The following is a 23,320-nucleotide window of genomic DNA, read 5'->3' as shown; positions in this document are numbered from 1 at the left end:
TATTCTTAATGGTTTGCCTGAAATGGTGAAATATGGGGAAAAGTAACAATGTTCGTTATTACTTATCATAGTTGTAATATTCTTATAAGCACTAATAATTTATGGTGAAGTTTGAAATAGCAACTTTAAGAGAATTAACTAAAAAAGTAATAAGTAAATTTATACAAATGTATATGGTGCAAAGCGATGAATAAGAAAAAAAAAAAAAAAAATGTAACTTACATTTGTGGTGAAAGATATTAATTTCAGGATAGCGAAGTGAACTGAAAAAATGAAATATTTATTGTATACATTTACAATTTTAAATTATTTTTATTTCCAGCTTAGATGGGCATGCTGCAACTCTGACAGTTATAAATTGTATCTGAGTAATATCTCTGTGATATTAAGATTGGATTTGCTTAATATTTCTTTCGAAATAGAGTACGTTCGCCACAATTGTGGCAATCGTTTGCCATTAAGGTTGGGGAATTAAAGATGAGTTCTTCGATATTGGACTCGAGTTTTGATTAACGTTGATCACCACATTACTCATCCTCCAGTGAATCGGAGGTGAAACGAACGATATTTTGTCCTGTTTTTTGCTGTTATTAGTGGTGATATTGGCTATTGCGCTTTACCCATTTTTATTGTCTGAATATTTATCAGCTTTATTTATTTATTTTTTGGTTGATTATTTATCAGCTTGATTTATTTATTGGCTTATTATTTATCAGCTTGATTTATTAATTTTACAGTAATCTTGATTTTGGCAACTTTTTTTAGATGGTTTCCTGGTACATGGTTGTTTTTTTCCTTGGAGGAGTTGTGGATATCCGTTTCTTAGGTGTGGGTGAACGCTTTGGTCTTCTGCTTACTTTACGTTTCTTAGATGCTGGTAATCACTTCGGACTTGTGTGTTTTCACTTATGCCTTCTTTTTTACCTTGGCGGGCCTTTGAATAAACTGAGATTGGGATTTGATGTGTAAATATTTAATTTTATCAAATTTTAAAATTAATTATTTATGGCCTAATGTGTTTGTGTTTTACATTTCTTTAACAATACTGCATGTTGAATATAAACATTTTTTTTGCATTTCCTTTTATAGGTATGAAAAGTTATGATAGGGACTTAGTTGAAATGCAGGGAATGAGCTAAATAATTTAAGACATAAAGAGGCAGGTGTGTATTTTTTTTGTTTTTCTTTAATATTTTTAAGTTTTTTTTAATTATTTAATTACCACTTTGTGTTGTGAATTCAAGAAATGATACAACAAATCATGATTCATAATAATATATAACTGAGGATAAAAAAAGCTGATAAATATTTAGACAATAAAGATGGGTAAGGCTCAACAGCCATTATCCCCTCTAGTAACAGCAAGAAACAGGACAAAATATCGTTTGTCTCACCTCCGACTCACTCGAGGGGGAGTAATGTGGTGGCGCTTTATAAGTCAGACAACAACTACGAGACATGAGTAATTACTTCTGTCTTGTGGTCATATTACTCGGCTACAAAAAAAAACATTGTGAGTTTGGTCCTCGCTATAACCAAATGCTACAGAGCTAAACTAATCTTAAGACATTAAGAGGTAGGTGTGTATATTTTTGTTTTTCTTTCATATTTTCAAGGTTTTTTTTATTTAATTAACACTTTGTGTTCATATTAAATGTGTTCTAATGTAAGAGATCGGAAAAAAGTAACATGAATTATAAATTGGACCTTTGTTCATGAATTCAAGAAATGTGTCTAGATACAAGTCATGAACTTATGGTATAAAATCAAAGTTTTTTGCTTCTTGCCACTTTCTATTTGTGTTTTTCATTCTTTATGCTTGATGCTGCAACGGAATATTAGATCTCATTTTAATGGTTTACTCCTAATTCTACCGTTCACTTAAAATGTTTGTGTTAAAAAAAATACTTCTAAGACTATGTCTTTTGATTTCAAATATTTCTGTGTGTTATTAAGACTGAATATGTTTCTCATTCCAGGATATTCTTTTCTCAGCCTTTTTATAAAATTGAAAACTGAAAATATTGCTTTTTTAGAATATAAGATATTTCAAAATGTAAAGTTGATTATTTTGGCATAACACGGAAACTATGCTCAATTGTTATTATATTTGAATTATATCTAAAATCTCTGTTACATACCATTGTCAATGTAGAATGAAATCTGCCTTCTTTCTGATGAACTTAATAATTAATATGCATTTCGAAAAACTGAGTTTGTGATTTGACGTATAAATTTTTAATTGTATGATTTTTTAAAAATACCTATGTATGGCCTATTGTGTTTGTTTTTTACATTTCTTTTACAATACTGCATGTTGCATTTAAACATTTTTTTTTTTTTTTTTTTTTTTTTGCATTTCCTTTTATAGATATGAAAATTGTATAGCAAAGATGGAGCTAAACTAATCTTGAGACATTGATCTGGTGTGTATGTTTTTGTTTGCCTTTCATACTTTCAAGTTGTTGTTTTTTTAATATAATTACCACTGTGTGTTCATATTTAAATGTGTTCTGATGTAAGAGATCGGAAAAAAGTAACATGAATTATAAATTGGACCTTTGTTCATGAATTCAAGAAATGTGTCTAGATACAAGTCATGAACTTATGGTATAAAATCAAAGTTTTTTGCTTCTTGCCACTTTCTATTTGTGTTTTTCATTCTTTATGCTTGATGCTGCTGCAACGGAATATTAGATCTCATTTTTCTTATTTTAATAGTTTAATCCTAATTGTACCGTTCACTTAAAATATTTGTATTGAATAAAATACTTCTTAGTCTATGTCTTTGGATTTCAAACATTGGAACATTTCTGTGTGTTGTTAAGACTGATTATGTTTCTCGTTCCTGTATATTCTTTTCTCAGCCTTTTCATAAAATTAAAAACTGAAAATATTGCTTTTTTAGTATATAAGGTAATTCAAAATGTAAAGTTTATTTTTTTGGCATATCAAGAAAAGTATGCTCAGTTGTTATTACATTTGAATTTTAATTATATCTAAAATCTCTTTTACATACTAATTTCAATGCAGAATGAAATCTGCTTTCTTTCTGATGAAATTAATAATTAATCTGTATTTCGAAAAACTGAGATTGAGGTTTGATGTGTAAATATTTAATTGTATTAATTTTTAAAAATAATTATTTATGGCCTAATGTGTTTCTGTTTAACATTTCTTTAACAATACTGCTTGTTGAATATAAACATTTTTTGCATTTCCTTTTGTAGGTATGAAATGTTATGATAGGAACTTAGTTGAAATGCAAAAAAGGAGCTAAACTAATCTTAAGACATTAAGAGGCAGGTGTCTATATATTTTTTTCTTTGATATTGTCAAGTTTTTTTTTTATTTCATTACCACTTTGGGTTCATATTTAAATGTGTTCTAATGTAAGAGATCGGAAAAAAGTAACATGAATTATAAATTGGACCTTTGTTCATGAATTCAAGAAATGTGTCTAGATACAACAAGTCATGAACTTATGGTATAAAATCAAAGTTTTTTGCTTCTTGCCACTTTCTATTTGTGTTCTTCATTCTTTATGCTTGATGCTGCAATGGAATATTAGATCTCATTTTAATGGTTTACTCCTAATTCTACCGTTCACATAAAATGTTTGTGTTAAAAAAAATACTTCTAAGACTATGTCTTTTGATTTCAAATATTTCTGTGTGTTATTAAGACTGAATATGTTTCTCATTCCAGGATATTCTTTTCTCAGCCTTTTTATAAAATTAAAAACTGAAAATATTGCTTTTTTAGAATATAAGATATTTCAAAATGTAAAGTTGATTATTTTGGCATAACACGGAAACTATGCTCAATTGTTATTATATTTGAATTATATCTAAAATCTCTGTTACATACCATTGTCAATGTAGAATGAAATCTGCCTTCTTTCTGATGAACTTAATAATTAATATGTATTTCGAAAAACTGAGTTTGTGATTTGACGTATAAATTTTTAATTGTATGATTTTTTAAAAATACCTATGTATGGCCTATTGTGTTTGTTTTTTACATTTCTTTTACAATACTGCATGTTGCATTTAAACATTTTTTTTTTTTTTTTGCATTTACTTTTATAGATATGAAAAGTTATGAAAATTGTAATGCAAAGATGGAGCTAAACTAATCTTAAGACATTGATCAGGTGTGTATGTTTTTGTTTGCCTTTCATACTTTCAAGTTGTTTTTTTTTTTAATATAATTACCACTTTGTGTTCATATTTAAATGTGTTCTAATGTAAGAGATCGGAAAAAAGTAACATGAATTATAAATTGGACCTTTGTTCATGAATTCAAGAAATGTGTCTAGATACAACAAGTCATGAACTTATGGTATAAAATCAAAGTTTTTTGCTTCTTGCCACTTTCTATTTGTGTTTTTCATTCTTTATGCTTGATGCTGCTGCAATGGAATATTAGATCTCATTTTTCTTATTTTAATAGTTTAATCCTAATTGTACCGTTCACTTACAATATTTGTATTAAATAAAATACTTCTTAGACTATGTCTTTGGATTTCAAACATTGGAACATTTCTGTGTGTTGTTAAGACTAATTATGTTTCTCTTTCCAGTATATTCTTTTCTCAGCCTTTTCATAAAATTAAAAACTGAAAATATTGCTTTTTTAGTATATAAGGTATTTCAAAATGTAAAGTTTATTTTTTTGGCATATCAAGAAAAGTATGCTCAGTTGTTATTACATTTGAATTTTAATTATATCTAAAATCTCTGTTACATACTAATTTCAATGCAGAATGAAATCTGCTTTCTTTCTGATGAAATTAATAATGAATCTGTATTTCGAGAAACTGAGATTGAGGTTTGATGTGTAAATATTTAATTGTATTAATTTTTAAAAATAATTATTTATGGCCTAATGTGTTTCTGTTTAACATGTCTTTAACAATACTGCTTGTTGAATATAAACATTATTTGCATTTCCTTTTGTAGGTATGAAATGTTATGATAGGAACTTAGTTGAAATGCAAAAAAGGAGCTAAACTAATCTTAAGACATTAAGAGGCAGGTGTGTATATTTTTTTCTTTGATATTGTCAAAAATTTTTTTTATTTCATTACCACTTTGGGTTCATATTAAAATGTGTTCTAATTTAAGGGATCAGAAAAAAAATAACATGAATTATAAATTCGACCTTTGCTCATGATTTCAAGAAATGTGTCTTGATACAACAAATCATGAACTTATGGTATAAAATCAAAGTTTTTTGCTTCTTGCCACTTTCTATTTGTGTTTTTCATTCTTTATGCTTGATGCTGCAACGGAATATTAGATCTCATTTTAATGGTTTACTCCTAATTCTACCGTTCACTTAAAATGTTTGTGTTAAAAAAAATACTTCTAAGACTATGTCTTTTGATTTCAAATATTTCTGTGTGTTATTAAGACTGAATATGTTTCTCATTCCAGGATATTCTTTTCTCAGCCTTTTTATAAAATCAAAAACTGAAAATATTGCTTTTTTGCAATATAAGATATTTTAAAATGTAAAGTTGATTATTTTTCATAACACGGAAACTATGCTCAATTTATAGTATATTTGAATTATATCTAAAATCTCTGTTACATACTATTGTCAATGTAGAATGAAATCTGCCTTCTTTCTGATGAACTTAATAATTAATATGTATTTCGAAAAACTGAGATTGGGATTTGACGTAGAAATTTTTAATTGTATGATTTTTTAAAAATACCTATGTATGGCCTATTGGGTTTGTTTTTTACATTTCTTTTACAATACTGCATGTTGCATTTAAACATTTTTTTTTTTTTTTTTTTTTTGCATTTCCTTTTATAGATATGAAAATTGTATAGCAAAGATGGAGCTAAACTAATCTTGAGACATTGATCTGGTGTGTATGTTTTTGTTTGCCTTTCATACTTTCAAGTTGTTGTTTTTTTAATATAATTACCACTGTGTGTTCATATTTAAATGTGTTCTGATGTAAGAGATCGGAAAAAAGTAACATGAATTATAAATTGGACCTTTGTTCATGAATTCAAGAAATGTGTCTAGATACAAGTCATGAACTTATGGTATAAAATCAAAGTTTTTTGCTTCTTGCCACTTTCTATTTGTGTTTTTCATTCTTTCTGCTTGATGCTGCTGCAACGGAATATTAGATCTCATTTTTCTTATTTTAATAGTTTAATCCTAATTGTACCGTTCACTTACAATATTTGTATTAAATAAAATACTTCTTAGACTATGTCTTTGGATTTCAAACATTGGAACATTTCTGTGGGTTGTTAAGACTAATTATGTTTCTCTTTCCAGTATATTCGTTTCTCAGCCTTTTCATAAAATTAAAAACTGAAAATATTGCTTTTTTAGTATATAAGGTATTTCAAAATGTAAAGTTTATTTTTTTGGCATATCAAGAAAAGTATGCTCAGTTGTTATTACATTTGAATTTTAATTATATCTAAAATCTCTGTTACATACTAATTTCAATGCAGAATGAAATCTGCTTTCTTTCTGATGAAATTAATAATGAATCTGTATTTCGAAAAACTGAGATTGAGGTTTGATGTGTAAATATTTAATTGTATTAATTTTTAGAAATAATTATTTATGGCCTAATGTGTTTCTGTTTAACATGTCTTTAACAATACTGCTTGTTGAATATAAACATTATTTGCATTTCCTTTTGTAGGTATGAAATTTTATGATAGGAACTTAGTTGAAATGCAAAAAAGGAGCTAAATTAATCTTAAGACATTAAGAGGCAGGTGTGTATATTTTTTTCTTTGATATTGTCAAAAAATTTTTTTATTTCATTACCACTTTGGGTTCATATTTAAATGTGTTCTGATGTAAGAGATCGGAAAAAAGTAACATGAATTATGAATTGGACCTTTGTTCATGAATTCAAGAAATGTGTCTAGATACAACAAGTCATGAACTTATGGTATAAAATCAAAGTTTTTTGCTTCTTGCCACTTTCTATTTGTGTTTTTCATTCTTTCTGCTTGATGCTGCTGCAACGGAATATTAGATCTCATTTTTCTTATTTTAATAGTTTAATCCTAATTGTACCGTTCACTTACAATATTTGTATTAAATAAAATACTTCTTAGACTATGTCTTTGGATTTCAAACATTGGAACATTTCTGTGTGTTGTTAAGACTAATTATGTTTCTCTTTCCAGTATATTCGTTTCTCAGCCTTTTCATAAAATTAAAAACTGAAAATATTGCTTTTTTAGTATATAAGGTATTTCAAAATGTAAAGTTTATTTTTTTGGCATATCAAGAAAAGTATGCTCAGTTGTTATTACATTTGAATTTTAATTATATCTAAAATCTCTGTTACATACTAATTTCAATGCAGAATGAAATCTGCTTTCTTTCTGATGAAATTAATAATGAATCTGTATTTCGAAAAACTGAGATTGAGGTTTGATGTGTAAATATTTAATTGTATTAATTTTTAGAAATAATTATTTATGGCCTAATGTGTTTCTGTTTAACATGTCTTTAACAATACTGCTTGTTGAATATAAACATTATTTGCATTTCCTTTTGTAGGTATGAAATTTTATGATAGGAACTTAGTTGAAATGCAAAAAAGGAGCTAAACTAATCTTAAGACATTAAGAGGCAGGTGTGTATATTTTTTTCTTTGATATTGTCAAAAAGTTTTTTTATTTCATTACCACTTTGGGTTCATATTTAAATGTGTTCTGATGTAAGAGATCGGAAAAAAGTAACATGAATTATGAATTGGACCTTTGTTCATGAATTCAAGAAATGTGTCTAGATACAACAAGTCATGAACTTATGGTATAAAATCAAAGTTTTTTGCTTCTTGCCACTTTCTATTTGTGTTTTTCATTCTTTATGCTTGATGCTGCAACGGAATATTAGATCTCATTTTAATGGTTTACTCCTAATTCTACCGTTCACTTAAAATGTTTGTGTTAAAAAAAATACTTCTAAGACTATGTCTTTTGATTTCAAATATTTCTGTGTGTTATTAAGACTGAATTTGTTTCTCATTCCAGGATATTCTTTTCTCAGCCTTTTTATAAAATTGAAAACTGAAAATATTACTTTTTTAGAATATAAGATATTTCAAAATGTAAAGTTGATTATTTTGGCATAACACGGAAACTATGCTCAATTGTTATTATATTTGAATTATATCTAAAATCTCTGTTACATACCATTGTCAATGTAGAATGAAATCTGCCTTCTTTCTGATGAACTTAATAATTAATATGTATTTCGAAAAACTGAGTTTGTGATTTGACGTATAAATTTTTAATTGTATGATTTTTTAAAAATACCTATGTATGGCCTATTGTGTTTGTTTTTTACATTTCTTTTACAATACTGCATGTTGCATTTAAACATTTTTTTTTTTTTTTTTTTTGCATTTCCTTTTATAGATATGAAAAGTTATGAAAATTGTAATGCAAAGATGGAGCTAAACTAATCTTAAGACATTGATCAGGTGTGTATGTTTTTGTTTGCCTTTCATACTTTCAAGTTGTTTTTTTTTTTTTAATATAATTACCACTTTGTGTTCATATTTAAATGTGTTCTAATGTAAGAGATCGGAAAAAAGTAACATGAATTATAAATTGGACGTTTGTTCATGAATTCAAGAAATGTGTCTAGATACAACAAGTCATGAACTTATGGTATAAAATCAAAGTTTTTTGCTTCTTGCCACTTTCTATTTGTGTTTTTTTCATTCTTTATGCTTGATGCTGCTGCAATGGAATATTAGATCTCATTTTTCTTATTTTAATAGTTTAATCCTAATTGTACCGTTCACTTACAATATTTGTATTAAATAAAATACTTCTTAGACTATGTCTTTGGATTTCAAACATTGGAACATTTCTGTGTGTTGTTAAGACTAATTATGTTTCTCTTTCCAGTATATTCTTTTCTCAGCCTTTTCATAAAATTAAAAGCTGAGAATATTGCTTTTTTAGTATATAAGGTATTTCAAAATGTAAAGTTTATTTTTTTGGCATATCAAGAGAAGTATGCTCAGTTGTTATTACATTTGAATTTTAATTATATCTAAAATCTCTGTTACATACTAATTTCAATGCAGAATGAAATCTGCTTTCTTTCTGATGAAATTAATAATGAATCTGTATTTCGAAAAACTGAGATTGAGGTTTGATGTGTAAATATTTAATTGTATTAATTTTTAGAAATAATTATTTATGGCCTAATGTGTTTCTGTTTAACATGTCTTTAACAATACTGCTTGTTGAATATAAACATTATTTGCATTTCCTTTTGTAGGTATGAAATGTTATGATAGGAACTTAGTTGAAATGCAAAAAAGGAGCTAAACTAATCTTAAGACATTAAGAGGCAGGTGTGTATATTTCTTTCTTTGATATTGTCAAAATTTTTTTTTATTTCATTACCACTTTGGGTTCATATTAAAATGTGTTCTAATTTAAGGGATCAGAAAAAAAATAACATGAATTATAAATTCGACCTTTGCTCATGATTTCAAGAAATGTGTCTTGATACAACAAGTCATGAACTTATGGTATAAAATCAAAGTTTTTTGCTTCTTGCCACTTTCTATTTGTGTTTTTCATTCTTTATGCTTGATGCTGCAACGGAATATTAGATCTCATTTTAATGGTTTACTCCTAATTCTACCGTTCACTTAAAATGTTTGTGTTAAAAAAAATACTTCTAAGACTATGTCTTTTGATTTCAAATATTTCTGTGTGTTATTAAGACTGAATATGTTTCTCATTCCAGGATATTCTTTTCTCAGCCTTTTTATAAAATCAAAAACTGAAAATATTGCTTTTTTGCAATATAAGATATTTTAAAATGTAAAGTTGATTATTTTTCATAACACGGAAACTATGCTCAATTTATAGTATATTTGAATTATATCTAAAATCTCTGTTACATACTATTGTCAATGTAGAATGAAATCTGCCTTCTTTCTGATGAACTTAATAATTAATATGTATTTCGAAAAACTGAGATTGGGATTTGACGTAGAAATTTTTAATTGTATGATTTTTTAAAAATACCTATGTATGGCCTATTGGGTTTGTTTTTACATTTCTTTTACAATACTGCATGTTGCATTTAAACATTTTTTTTTTTTTTTTTTTTTTTGCATTTCCTTTTATAGATATGAAAAGTTATGAAAATTGTAATGCAAAGATGGAGCTAAACTAATCTTAAGACATTGATCAGGTGTGTATGTTTTTGTTTGCCTTTCATACTTTCAAGTTTTTTTTTTTTTTAATATAATTACCACTTTCTGTTCATATTTAAATGTGTTCTAATGTAAGAGATCGGAAAAAAGTAACATGAATTATAAATTGGACGTTTGTTCATGAATTCAAGAAATGTGTCTAGATACAACAAGTCATGAACTTGTGGTATAAAATCAAAGTTTTTTGCTTCTTGCCACTTTCTATTTGTGTTTTTCATTCTTTATGCTTGATGCTGCTGCAACGGAATATTAGATCTCATTTTTCTTATTTTAATAGTTTAATCCTAATTGTAACGTTCACTTAAAATATTTGTATTAAATAAAATACTTCTTAGTCTATGTCTTTGTATTTCAAACATTGGAACATTTCTGTGTGTTGTTAAGACTAATTATGTTTCTCTTTCCAGTATATTCTTTTCTCAGCCTTTTCATAAAATTAAAAACTGAAAATATTGCTTTTTTAGTATATAAGGTATTTCAAAATGTAAAGTTTATTTTTTTGGCATATCAAGAAAAGTATGCTCAGTTGTTATTACATTTGAATTTTGATTATATCTAAAATCTCTGTTACATACTAATTTCAATGCAGAATGAAATCTGCTTTCTTTCTGATGAAATTAATAATGAATCTGTATTTCGAAAAACTGAGATTGAGGTTTGATGTGTAAATATTTAATTGTATTAATTTTTAGAAATAATTTTTTATGGCCTAATGTGTTTCTGTTTAACATGTCTTTAACAATACTGCTTGTTGAATATAAACATTATTTGCATTTCCTTTTGTAGGTATGAAATGTTATGATAGGAACTTAGTTGAAATGCAAAAAAGGAGCTAAACTAATCTTAAGACATTAAGAGGCAGGTGTGTATATTTCTTTCTTTGATATTGTCAAAATTTTTTTTTATTTCATTACCACTTTGGGTTCATATTAAAATGTGTTCTAATTTAAGGGATCAGAAAAAAAATAACATGAATTATAAATTCGACCTTTGCTCATGATTTCAAGAAATGTGTCTTGATACAACAAGTCATGAACTTATGGTATAAAATCAAAGTTTTTTGCTTCTTGCCACTTTCTATTTGTGTTTTTCATTCTTTATGCTTGATGCTGCAACGGAATATTAGATCTCATTTTAATGGTTTACTCCTAATTCTACCGTTCACTTAAAATGTTTGTGTTAAAAAAAATACTTCTAAGACTATGTCTTTTGATTTCAAATATTTCTGTGTGTTATTAAGACTGAATATGTTTCTCATTCCAGGATATTCTTTTCTCAGCCTTTTTATAAAATCAAAAACTGAAAATATTGCTTTTTTGCAATATAAGATATTTTAAAATGTAAAGTTGATTATTTTTCATAACACGGAAACTATGCTCAATTTATAGTATATTTGAATTATATCTAAAATCTCTGTTACATACTATTGTCAATGTAGAATGAAATCTGCCTTCTTTCTGATGAACTTAATAATTAATATGTATTTCGAAAAACTGAGATTGGGATTTGACGTAGAAATTTTTAATTGTATGATTTTTTAAAAATACCTATGTATGGCCTATTGGGTTTGTTTTTACATTTCTTTTACAATACTGCATGTTGCATTTAAACATTTTTTTTTTTTTTTTTTTTTTTTTTGCATTTCCTTTTATAGATATGAAAAGTTATGAAAATTGTAATGCAAAGATGGAGCTAAACTAATCTTAAGACATTGATCAGGTGTGTATGTTTTTGTTTGCCTTTCATACTTTCAAGTTTTTTTTTTTTTTAATATAATTACCACTTTCTGTTCATATTTAAATGTGTTCTAATGTAAGAGATCGGAAAAAAGTAACATGAATTATAAATTGGACGTTTGTTCATGAATTCAAGAAATGTGTCTAGATACAACAAGTCATGAACTTGTGGTATAAAATCAAAGTTTTTTGCTTCTTGCCACTTTCTATTTGTGTTTTTCATTCTTTATGCTTGATGCTGCTGCAACGGAATATTAGATCTCATTTTTCTTATTTTAATAGTTTAATCCTAATTGTAACGTTCACTTACAATATTTGTATTAAATAAAATACTTCTTAGACTATGTCTTTGGATTTCAAACATTGGAACATTTCTGTGTGTTGTTAAGACTAATTATGTTTCTCTTTCCAGTATATTCTTTTCTCAGCCTTTTCATAAAATTAAAAGCTGAGAATATTGCTTTTTTAGTATATAAGGTATTTCAAAATGTAAAGTTTATTTTTTTGGCATATCAAGAGAAGTATGCTCAGTTGTTATTACATTTGAATTTTAATTATATCTAAAATCTCTGTTACATACTAATTTCAATGCAGAATGAAATCTGCTTTCTTTCTGATGAAATTAATAATGAATCTGTATTTCGAAAAACTGAGATTGAGGTTTGATGTGTAAATATTTAATTGTATTAATTTTTAGAAATAATTATTTATGGCCTAATGTGTTTCTGTTTAACATGTCTTTAACAATACTGCTTGTTGAATATAAACATTATTTGCATTTCCTTTTGTAGGTATGAAATGTTATGATAGGAACTTAGTTGAAATGCAAAAAAGGAGCTAAACTAATCTTAAGACATTAAGAGGCAGGTGTGTATATTTCTTTCTTTGATATTGTCAAAATTTTTTTTTATTTCATTACCACTTTGGGTTCATATTAAAATGTGTTCTAATTTAAGGGATCAGAAAAAAAATAACATGAATTATAAATTCGACCTTTGCTCATGATTTCAAGAAATGTGTCTTGATACAACAAGTCATGAACTTATGGTATAAAATCAAAGTTTTTTGCTTCTTGCCACTTTCTATTTGTGTTTTTCATTCTTTATGCTTGATGCTGCAACGGAATATTAGATCTCATTTTAATGGTTTACTCCTAATTCTACCGTTCACTTAAAATGTTTGTGTTAAAAAAAATACTTCTAAGACTATGTCTTTTGATTTCAAATATTTCTGTGTGTTATTAAGACTGAATATGTTTCTCATTCCAGGATATTCTTTTCTCAGCCTTTTTATAAAATCAAAAACTGAAAATATTGCTTTTTTGCAATATAAGATATTTTAAAATGTAAAGTTGATTATTTTTCATAACACGGAAACTATGCTCAATTTATAGTATATTTGAATTATATCTAAAATCTCTGTTACATACTATTGTCAATGTAGAATGAAATCTGCCTTCTTTCTGATGAACTTAATAATTAATATGTATTTCGAAAAACTGAGATTGGGATTTGACGTAGAAATTTTTAATTGTATGATTTTTTAAAAATACCTATGTATGGCCTATTGGGTTTGTTTTTACATTTCTTTTACAATACTGCATGTTGCATTTAAACATTTTTTTTTTTTTTTTTTTTTTTGCATTTCCTTTTATAGATATGAAAAGTTATGAAAATTGTAATGCAAAGATGGAGCTAAACTAATCTTAAGACATTGATCAGGTGTGTATGTTTTTGTTTGCCTTTCATACTTTCAAGTTTTTTTTTTTTTTAATATAATTACCACTTTCTGTTCATATTTAAATGTGTTCTAATGTAAGAGATCGGAAAAAAGTAACATGAATTATAAATTGGACGTTTGTTCATGAATTCAAGAAATGTGTCTAGATACAACAAGTCATGAACTTGTGGTATAAAATCAAAGTTTTTTGCTTCTTGCCACTTTCTATTTGTGTTTTTCATTCTTTATGCTTGATGCTGCTGCAACGGAATATTAGATCTCATTTTTCTTATTTTAATAGTTTAATCCTAATTGTAACGTTCACTTAAAATATTTGTATTAAATAAAATACTTCTTAGTCTATGTCTTTGTATTTCAAACATTGGAACATTTCTGTGTGTTGTTAAGACTAATTATGTTTCTCTTTCCAGTATATTCTTTTCTCAGCCTTTTCATAAAATTAAAAACTGAAAATATTGCTTTTTTAGTATATAAGGTATTTCAAAATGTAAAGTTTATTTTTTTGGCATATCAAGAAAAGTATGCTCAGTTGTTATTACATTTGAATTTTGATTATATCTAAAATCTCTGTTACATACTAATTTCAATGCAGAATGAAATCTGCTTTCTTTCTGATGAAATTAATAATGAATCTGTATTTCGAAAAACTGAGATTGAGGTTTGATGTGTAAATATTTAATTGTATTAATTTTTAGAAATAATTTTTTATGGCCTAATGTGTTTCTGTTTAACATGTCTTTAACAATACTGCTTGTTGAATATAAACATTATTTGCATTTCCTTTTGTAGGTATGAAATGTTATGATAGGAACTTAGTTGAAATGCAAAAAAGGAGCTAAACTAATCTTAAGACATTAAGAGGCAGGTGTGTATATTTTTTTCTTTGATATTGTCAAAATTTTTTTTTATTTCATTACCGTTTTGGGTTCATATTAAAATGTGTTCTAATTTAAGGGATCAGAAAAAAAAATAACATGAATTATAAATTCGACCTTTGCTCATGATTTCAAGAAATGTGTCTTGATACAACAAGTCATGAACTTATGGTATAAAATCAAAGTTTTTTGCTTCTTGCTACTTTCTATTTGTGTTTTTCATTCTTTATGCTTGATGCTGCAACGGAATATTAGATCTCATTTTAATGGTTTACTCCTAATTCTACCGTTCACTTAAAATGTTTGTGTTAAAAAAAATACTTCTAAGACTATGTCTTTTGATTTCAAATATTTCTGTGTGTTATTAAGACTGAATATGTTTCTTATTCCAGGATATTCTTTTCTCAGCCTTTTTATAAAATCAAAAACTGAAAATATTGCTTTTTTTGCAATATAAGATATTTTAAAATGTAAAGTTGATTAATTTTCATAACACGGAAACTATGCTCAATTTATAGTATATTTGAATTATATCTAAAATCTCTGTTACATACCATTGTCAATGTAGAATGAAATCTGCCTTCTTTCTGATGAACTTAATAATTAATATGTATTTCGAAAAACTGAGTTTGTGATTTGACGTATAAATTTTTAATTGTATGATTTTTTAAAAATACCTATGTATGGCCTATTGGGTTTGTTTTTTACATTTCTTTTACAATACTGCATGTTGCATTTAAACATTTTTTTTTTTTTTTTTTTGCATTTCCTTTTATAGATATGAAAAGTTATGAAAATTGTAACACAAAGATGGAGCTAAACTAATCTTAAGACATTGATCAGGTGTGTATGTTTTTGTTTGCCTTTCATACTTTCAAGTTTTTTTTTTTTTTTTTTTAATATAATTACCACTTTGTGTTCATATTTAAATGTGTTCTAATGTAAGAGATCGGAAAAAAGTAACATGAATTATAAATTGGACGTTTGTTCATGAATTCAAGAAATGTGTCTAGATACAACAAGTCATGAACTTATGGTATAAAATCAAAGTTTTTTGCTTCTTGCCACTTTCTATTTGTGTTTTTCATTCTTTATGCTTGATGCTGCTGCAACGGAATATTAGATCTCATTTTTCTTATTTTAATAGTTTAATCCTAATTGTACCGTTCACTTAAAATATTTGTATTAAATAAAATACTTCTTAGTCTATGTCTTTGGATTTCAAACATTGGAACATTTCTGTGTGTTGTTAAGACTAATTATGTTTCTCTTTCCAGTATATTCTTTTCTCAGCCTTTTCATAAAATTAAAAACTGAAAATATTGCTTTTTTAGTATATAAGGTATTTCAAAATGTAAAGTTTATTTTTTTGGCATATCAAGAAAAGTATGCTCAGTTGTTATTACATTTGAATTTTAATTATATCTAAAATCTCTGTTACATACTAATTTCAATGCAGAATGAAATCTGCTTTCCTTCTGATGAAATTAATAATGAATCTGTATTTCGAAAAACTGAGATTGAGGTTTGATGTGTAAATATTTAATTGTATTAATTTTTAAAAATAATTATTTATGGCTTAATGTGTTTCTGCTTAACATTTCTTTAACAATACTGCTTGTTGAATATAAACATTTTTTGCATTTCCTTTTGTAGGTATGAAATGTTATGATAGGAACTTAGTTGAAATGCAAAAAAGGAGCTAAACTAATCTTAAGACATTAAGAGGCAGGTGTCTATATATTTTTTTCTTTGATATTGTCAAGTTTTTTTTTATTTCATTACCACTTTGGGTTCATATTTAAATGTGTTCTAATGTAAGAGATCGGAAAAAAGTAACATGAATTATAAATTGGACCTTTGTTCATGAATTCAAGAAATGTGTCTAGATACAACAAGTCATGAACTTATGGTATAAAATCAAAGTTTTTTGCTTCTTGCCACTTTCTATTTGTGTTTTTCATCCTTTATGCTTGATGCTGCAACGGAATATTAGATCTCATTTTAATGGTTTACTCCTAATTCTACCGTTCACTTAAAATGTTTGTGTTAAAAAAAATACTTCTAAGACTATGTCTTTTGATTTCAAATATTTCTGTGTGTTATTAAGACTGAATTTGTTTCTCATTCCAGGATATTCTTTTCTCAGCCTTTTTATAAAATTGAAAACTGAAAATATTACTTTTTTAGAATATAAGATATTTCAAAATGTAAAGTTGATTATTTTGGCATAACACGGAAACTATGCTCAATTGTTATTATATTTGAATTATATCTAAAATCTCTGTTACATACCATTGTCAATGTAGAATGAAATCTGCTTTCTTTCTGATGAACTTAATAATTAATATGTATTTCGAAAAACTGAGTTTGTGATTTGACGTATAAATTTTTAATTGTATGATTTTTTAAAAATACCTATGTATGGCCTATTGTGTTTGTTTTTTACATTTCTTTTACAATACTGCATGTTGCATTTAAACATTTTTTTTTTTTTTTTTTTTTTTGCATTTCCTTTTATAGATATGAAAAGTTATGAAAATTGTAATGCAAAGATGGAGCTAAACTAATCTTAAGACATTGATCAGGTGTGTATGTTTTTGTTTGCCTTTCATACTTTCAAGTTGTTGTTTTTTTTAAATATAATTACCACTTTGTGTTCATATTTAAATGTGTTCTAATGTAAGAGATCGGAAAAAAGTAACATGAATTATAAATTGGACCTTTGTTCATGAATTCAAGAAATGTGTCTAGATACAACAAGTCATGAACTTATGGTATAAAATCAAAGTTTTTTGCTTCTTACCACTTTCTATTTGTGTTTTTCATTCTTTATGCTTGATGCTGCTGCAACGGAATATTAGATCTCATTTTTCTTATTTTAATAGTTTAATCCTAATTGTACCGTTCACTTACAATATTTGTATTAAATAAAATACTTCTTAGACTATGTCTTTGGATTTCAAACATTGGAACATTTCTGTGTGTTGTTAAGACTAATTATGTTTCTCTTTCCAGTATATTCTTTTCTCAGCCTTTTCATAAAATTAAAAATTGAAAATATTGCTTTTTTAGTATATAAGGTATTTCAAAATGTAAAGTTTATTTTTTTGGCATATCAAGAAAACTATGCTCAGTTGTTATTACATTTGAATTTTAATTATATCTAAAATCTCTGTTACATACTAATTTCAATGCAGAATGAAATCTGCTTTCTTTCTGATGAAATTAATAATGAATCTGTATTTCGAAAAACTGAGATTGAGGTTTGATGTGTAAATATTTAATTGTATTAATTTTTAGAAATAATTATTTATGGCCTAATGTGTTTCTGTTTAACATGTCTTTAACAATACTGCTTGTTGAATATAAACATTATTTGCATTTCCTTTTCTAGGTATGAAATGTTATGATAGGAACTTAGTTGAAATGCAAAAAAGGAGCTAAACTAATCTTAAGACATTAAGAGGCAGGTGTGTATAATTTTTTCTTTGATATTGTCAAAATTTTTTTTTATTTCATTACCACTTTGGGTTCATATTAAAATGTGTTCTAATTTAAGGGATCAGAAATAAAATAACATGAATTATAAATTCGACCTTTGCTCATGATTTCAAGAAATGTGTCTTGATACAACAAGTCATGAACTTATGGTATAAAATCAAAGTTTTTTGCTTCTTGCCACTTTCTATTTGTGTTTTTCATTCTTTATGCTTGATGCTGCAACGGAATATTAGATCTCATTTTAATGGTTTACTCCTAATTCTACCGTTCACTTAAAATATTTGTGTTAAAAAAAATACTTCTAAGACTATGTCTTTTGATTTCAAATATTTCTGTGTGTTATTAAGACTGAATATGTTTCTCATTCCAGGATATTCTTTTCTCAGCCTTTTTATAAAATCAAAAACTGAAAATATTGCTTTTTTGGAATATAAGATATTTCAAAATGTAAAGTTGATTATTTTGGCATAACACGGAAACTATGCTCAATTGTTATTATATTTGAATTATATCTAAAATCTCTGTTACATACTATTGTCAATGTAGAAGTAAATCTGCCTTCTTTCTGATGAACTTAATAATTAATATGTATTTCGAAAAACTGAGATTGGGATTTGACATATAAATTTTTAATTGTATGATTTTTTAAAAATACCTATGTATGGCCTATTGGGTTTGGTTTTTACATTTCTTTTACAATACTGCATGTTGCATTTAAACATTTTTTTTTTTTTTTTTTTTGCATTTCCTTTTATAGATATGAAAATTGTATAGCAAAGATGGAGCTAAACTAATCTTGAGACATTGATCTGGTGTGTATGTTTTTGTTTGCCTTTCATACTTTCAAGTTGTTGTTTTTTTAATATAATTACCACTGTGTGTTCATATTTAAATGTGTTCTGATGTAAGAGATCGGAAAAAAGTAACATGAATTATAAATTGGACCTTTGTTCATGAATTCAAGAAATGTGTCTAGATACAAGTCATGAACTTATGGTATAAAATCAAAGTTTTTTGCTTCTTGCCACTTTCTATTTGTGTTTTTCATTCTTTCTGCTTGATGCTGCTGCAACGGAATATTAGATCTCATTTTTCTTATTTTAATAGTTTAATCCTAATTGTACCGTTCACTTACAATATTTGTATTAAATAAAATACTTCTTAGACTATGTCTTTGGATTTCAAACATTGGAACATTTCTGTGGGTTGTTAAGACTAATTATGTTTCTCTTTCCAGTATATTCGTTTCTCAGCCTTTTCATAAAATTAAAAACTGAAAATATTGCTTTTTTAGTATATAAGGTATTTCAAAATGTAAAGTTTATTTTTTTGGCATATCAAGAAAAGTATGCTCAGTTGTTATTACATTTGAATTTTAATTATATCTAAAATCTCTGTTACATACTAATTTCAATGCAGAATGAAATCTGCTTTCTTTCTGATGAAATTAATAATGAATCTGTATTTCGAAAAACTGAGATTGAGGTTTGATGTGTAAATATTTAATTGTATTAATTTTTAGAAATAATTATTTATGGCCTAATGTGTTTCTGTTTAACATGTCTTTAACAATACTGCTTGTTGAATATAAACATTATTTGCATTTCCTTTTGTAGGTATGAAATTTTATGATAGGAACTTAGTTGAAATGCAAAAAAGGAGCTAAATTAATCTTAAGACATTAAGAGGCAGGTGTGTATATTTTTTTCTTTGATATTGTCAAAAAATTTTTTTATTTCATTACCACTTTGGGTTCATATTTAAATGTGTTCTGATGTAAGAGATCGGAAAAAAGTAACATGAATTATGAATTGGACCTTTGTTCATGAATTCAAGAAATGTGTCTAGATACAACAAGTCATGAACTTATGGTATAAAATCAAAGTTTTTTGCTTCTTGCCACTTTCTATTTGTGTTTTTCATTCTTTCTGCTTGATGCTGCTGCAACGGAATATTAGATCTCATTTTTCTTATTTTAATAGTTTAATCCTAATTGTACCGTTCACTTACAATATTTGTATTAAATAAAATACTTCTTAGACTATGTCTTTGGATTTCAAACATTGGAACATTTCTGTGTGTTGTTAAGACTAATTATGTTTCTCTTTCCAGTATATTCGTTTCTCAGCCTTTTCATAAAATTAAAAACTGAAAATATTGCTTTTTTAGTATATAAGGTATTTCAAAATGTAAAGTTTATTTTTTTGGCATATCAAGAAAAGTATGCTCAGTTGTTATTACATTTGAATTTTAATTATATCTAAAATCTCTGTTACATACTAATTTCAATGCAGAATGAAATCTGCTTTCTTTCTGATGAAATTAATAATGAATCTGTATTTCGAAAAACTGAGATTGAGGTTTGATGTGTAAATATTTAATTGTATTAATTTTTAGAAATAATTATTTATGGCCTAATGTGTTTCTGTTTAACATGTCTTTAACAATACTGCTTGTTGAATATAAACATTATTTGCATTTCCTTTTGTAGGTATGAAATTTTATGATAGGAACTTAGTTGAAATGCAAAAAAGGAGCTAAACTAATCTTAAGACATTAAGAGGCAGGTGTGTATATTTTTTTCTTTGATATTGTCAAAAAGTTTTTTTATTTCATTACCACTTTGGGTTCATATTTAAATGTGTTCTGATGTAAGAGATCGGAAAAAAGTAACATGAATTATGAATTGGACCTTTGTTCATGAATTCAAGAAATGTGTCTAGATACAACAAGTCATGAACTTATGGTATAAAATCAAAGTTTTTTGCTTCTTGCCACTTTCTATTTGTGTTTTTCATTCTTTATGCTTGATGCTGCAACGGAATATTAGATCTCATTTTAATGGTTTACTCCTAATTCTACCGTTCACTTAAAATGTTTGTGTTAAAAAAAATACTTCTAAGACTATGTCTTTTGATTTCAAATATTTCTGTGTGTTATTAAGACTGAATTTGTTTCTCATTCCAGGATATTCTTTTCTCAGCCTTTTTATAAAATTGAAAACTGAAAATATTACTTTTTTAGAATATAAGATATTTCAAAATGTAAAGTTGATTATTTTGGCATAACACGGAAACTATGCTCAATTGTTATTATATTTGAATTATATCTAAAATCTCTGTTACATACCATTGTCAATGTAGAATGAAATCTGCCTTCTTTCTGATGAACTTAATAATTAATATGTATTTCGAAAAACTGAGTTTGTGATTTGACGTATAAATTTTTAATTGTATGATTTTTTAAAAATACCTATGTATGGCCTATTGTGTTTGTTTTTTACATTTCTTTTACAATACTGCATGTTGCATTTAAACATTTTTTTTTTTTTTTTTTTGCATTTCCTTTTATAGATATGAAAAGTTATGAAAATTGTAATGCAAAGATGGAGCTAAACTAATCTTAAGACATTGATCAGGTGTGTATGTTTTTGTTTGCCTTTCATACTTTCAAGTTGTTTTTTTTTTTTTAATATAATTACCACTTTGTGTTCATATTTAAATGTGTTCTAATGTAAGAGATCGGAAAAAAGTAACATGAATTATAAATTGGACGTTTGTTCATGAATTCAAGAAATGTGTCTAGATACAACAAGTCATGAACTTATGGTATAAAATCAAAGTTTTTTGCTTCTTGCCACTTTCTATTTGTGTTTTTTTCATTCTTTATGCTTGATGCTGCTGCAATGGAATATTAGATCTCATTTTTCTTATTTTAATAGTTTAATCCTAATTGTACCGTTCACTTACAATATTTGTATTAAATAAAATACTTCTTAGACTATGTCTTTGGATTTCAAACATTGGAACATTTCTGTGTGTTGTTAAGACTAATTATGTTTCTCTTTCCAGTATATTCTTTTCTCAGCCTTTTCATAAAATTAAAAGCTGAGAATATTGCTTTTTTAGTATATAAGGTATTTCAAAATGTAAAGTTTATTTTTTTGGCATATCAAGAGAAGTATGCTCAGTTGTTATTACATTTGAATTTTAATTATATCTAAAATCTCTGTTACATACTAATTTCAATGCAGAATGAAATCTGCTTTCTTTCTGATGAAATTAATAATGAATCTGTATTTCGAAAAACTGAGATTGAGGTTTGATGTGTAAATATTTAATTGTATTAATTTTTAGAAATAATTATTTATGGCCTAATGTGTTTCTGTTTAACATGTCTTTAACAATACTGCTTGTTGAATATAAACATTATTTGCATTTCCTTTTGTAGGTATGAAATGTTATGATAGGAACTTAGTTGAAATGCAAAAAAGGAGCTAAACTAATCTTAAGACATTAAGAGGCAGGTGTGTATATTTCTTTCTTTGATATTGTCAAAATTTTTTTTTATTTCATTACCACTTTGGGTTCATATTAAAATGTGTTCTAATTTAAGGGATCAGAAAAAAAATAACATGAATTATAAATTCGACCTTTGCTCATGATTTCAAGAAATGTGTCTTGATACAACAAGTCATGAACTTATGGTATAAAATCAAAGTTTTTTGCTTCTTGCCACTTTCTATTTGTGTTTTTCATTCTTTATGCTTGATGCTGCAACGGAATATTAGATCTCATTTTAATGGTTTACTCCTAATTCTACCGTTCACTTAAAATGTTTGTGTTAAAAAAAATACTTCTAAGACTATGTCTTTTGATTTCAAATATTTCTGTGTGTTATTAAGACTGAATATGTTTCTCATTCCAGGATATTCTTTTCTCAGCCTTTTTATAAAATCAAAAACTGAAAATATTGCTTTTTTGCAATATAAGATATTTTAAAATGTAAAGTTGATTATTTTTCATAACACGGAAACTATGCTCAATTTATAGTATATTTGAATTATATCTAAAATCTCTGTTACATACTATTGTCAATGTAGAATGAAATCTGCCTTCTTTCTGATGAACTTAATAATTAATATGTATTTCGAAAAACTGAGATTGGGATTTGACGTAGAAATTTTTAATTGTATGATTTTTTAAAAATACCTATGTATGGCCTATTGGGTTTGTTTTTACATTTCTTTTACAATACTGCATGTTGCATTTAAACATTTTTTTTTTTTTTTTTTTTTTTTGCATTTCCTTTTATAGATATGAAAAGTTATGAAAATTGTAATGCAAAGATGGAGCTAAACTAATCTTAAGACATTGATCAGGTGTGTATGTTTTTGTTTGCCTTTCATACTTTCAAGTTTTTTTTTTTTT

The 23,320-nt window shown here is 26.2% G+C and overlaps 1 long non-coding RNA gene across 1 annotated transcript; it reads left to right on the top strand.

Moving 5' to 3' along the window:
• Positions 1–272: 272 nt before the first annotated feature.
• Positions 273–2,431, top strand: LOC129960788 (uncharacterized). Its single transcript, XR_008783685.1, has 3 exons — positions 273–965; positions 1,090–1,576; positions 2,372–2,431. It is a non-coding gene; the product is annotated as an uncharacterized LOC129960788 (long non-coding RNA).
• Positions 2,432–23,320: the final 20,889 nt, after the last annotated feature.

This window comes from Argiope bruennichi, chromosome X2 (assembly GCF_947563725.1).
Source record: "Argiope bruennichi chromosome X2, qqArgBrue1.1, whole genome shotgun sequence".
Taxonomy (NCBI): domain Eukaryota; kingdom Metazoa; phylum Arthropoda; class Arachnida; order Araneae; family Araneidae; genus Argiope; species Argiope bruennichi.
This window is presented reverse-complemented; position numbering and strand designations above follow the sequence as displayed.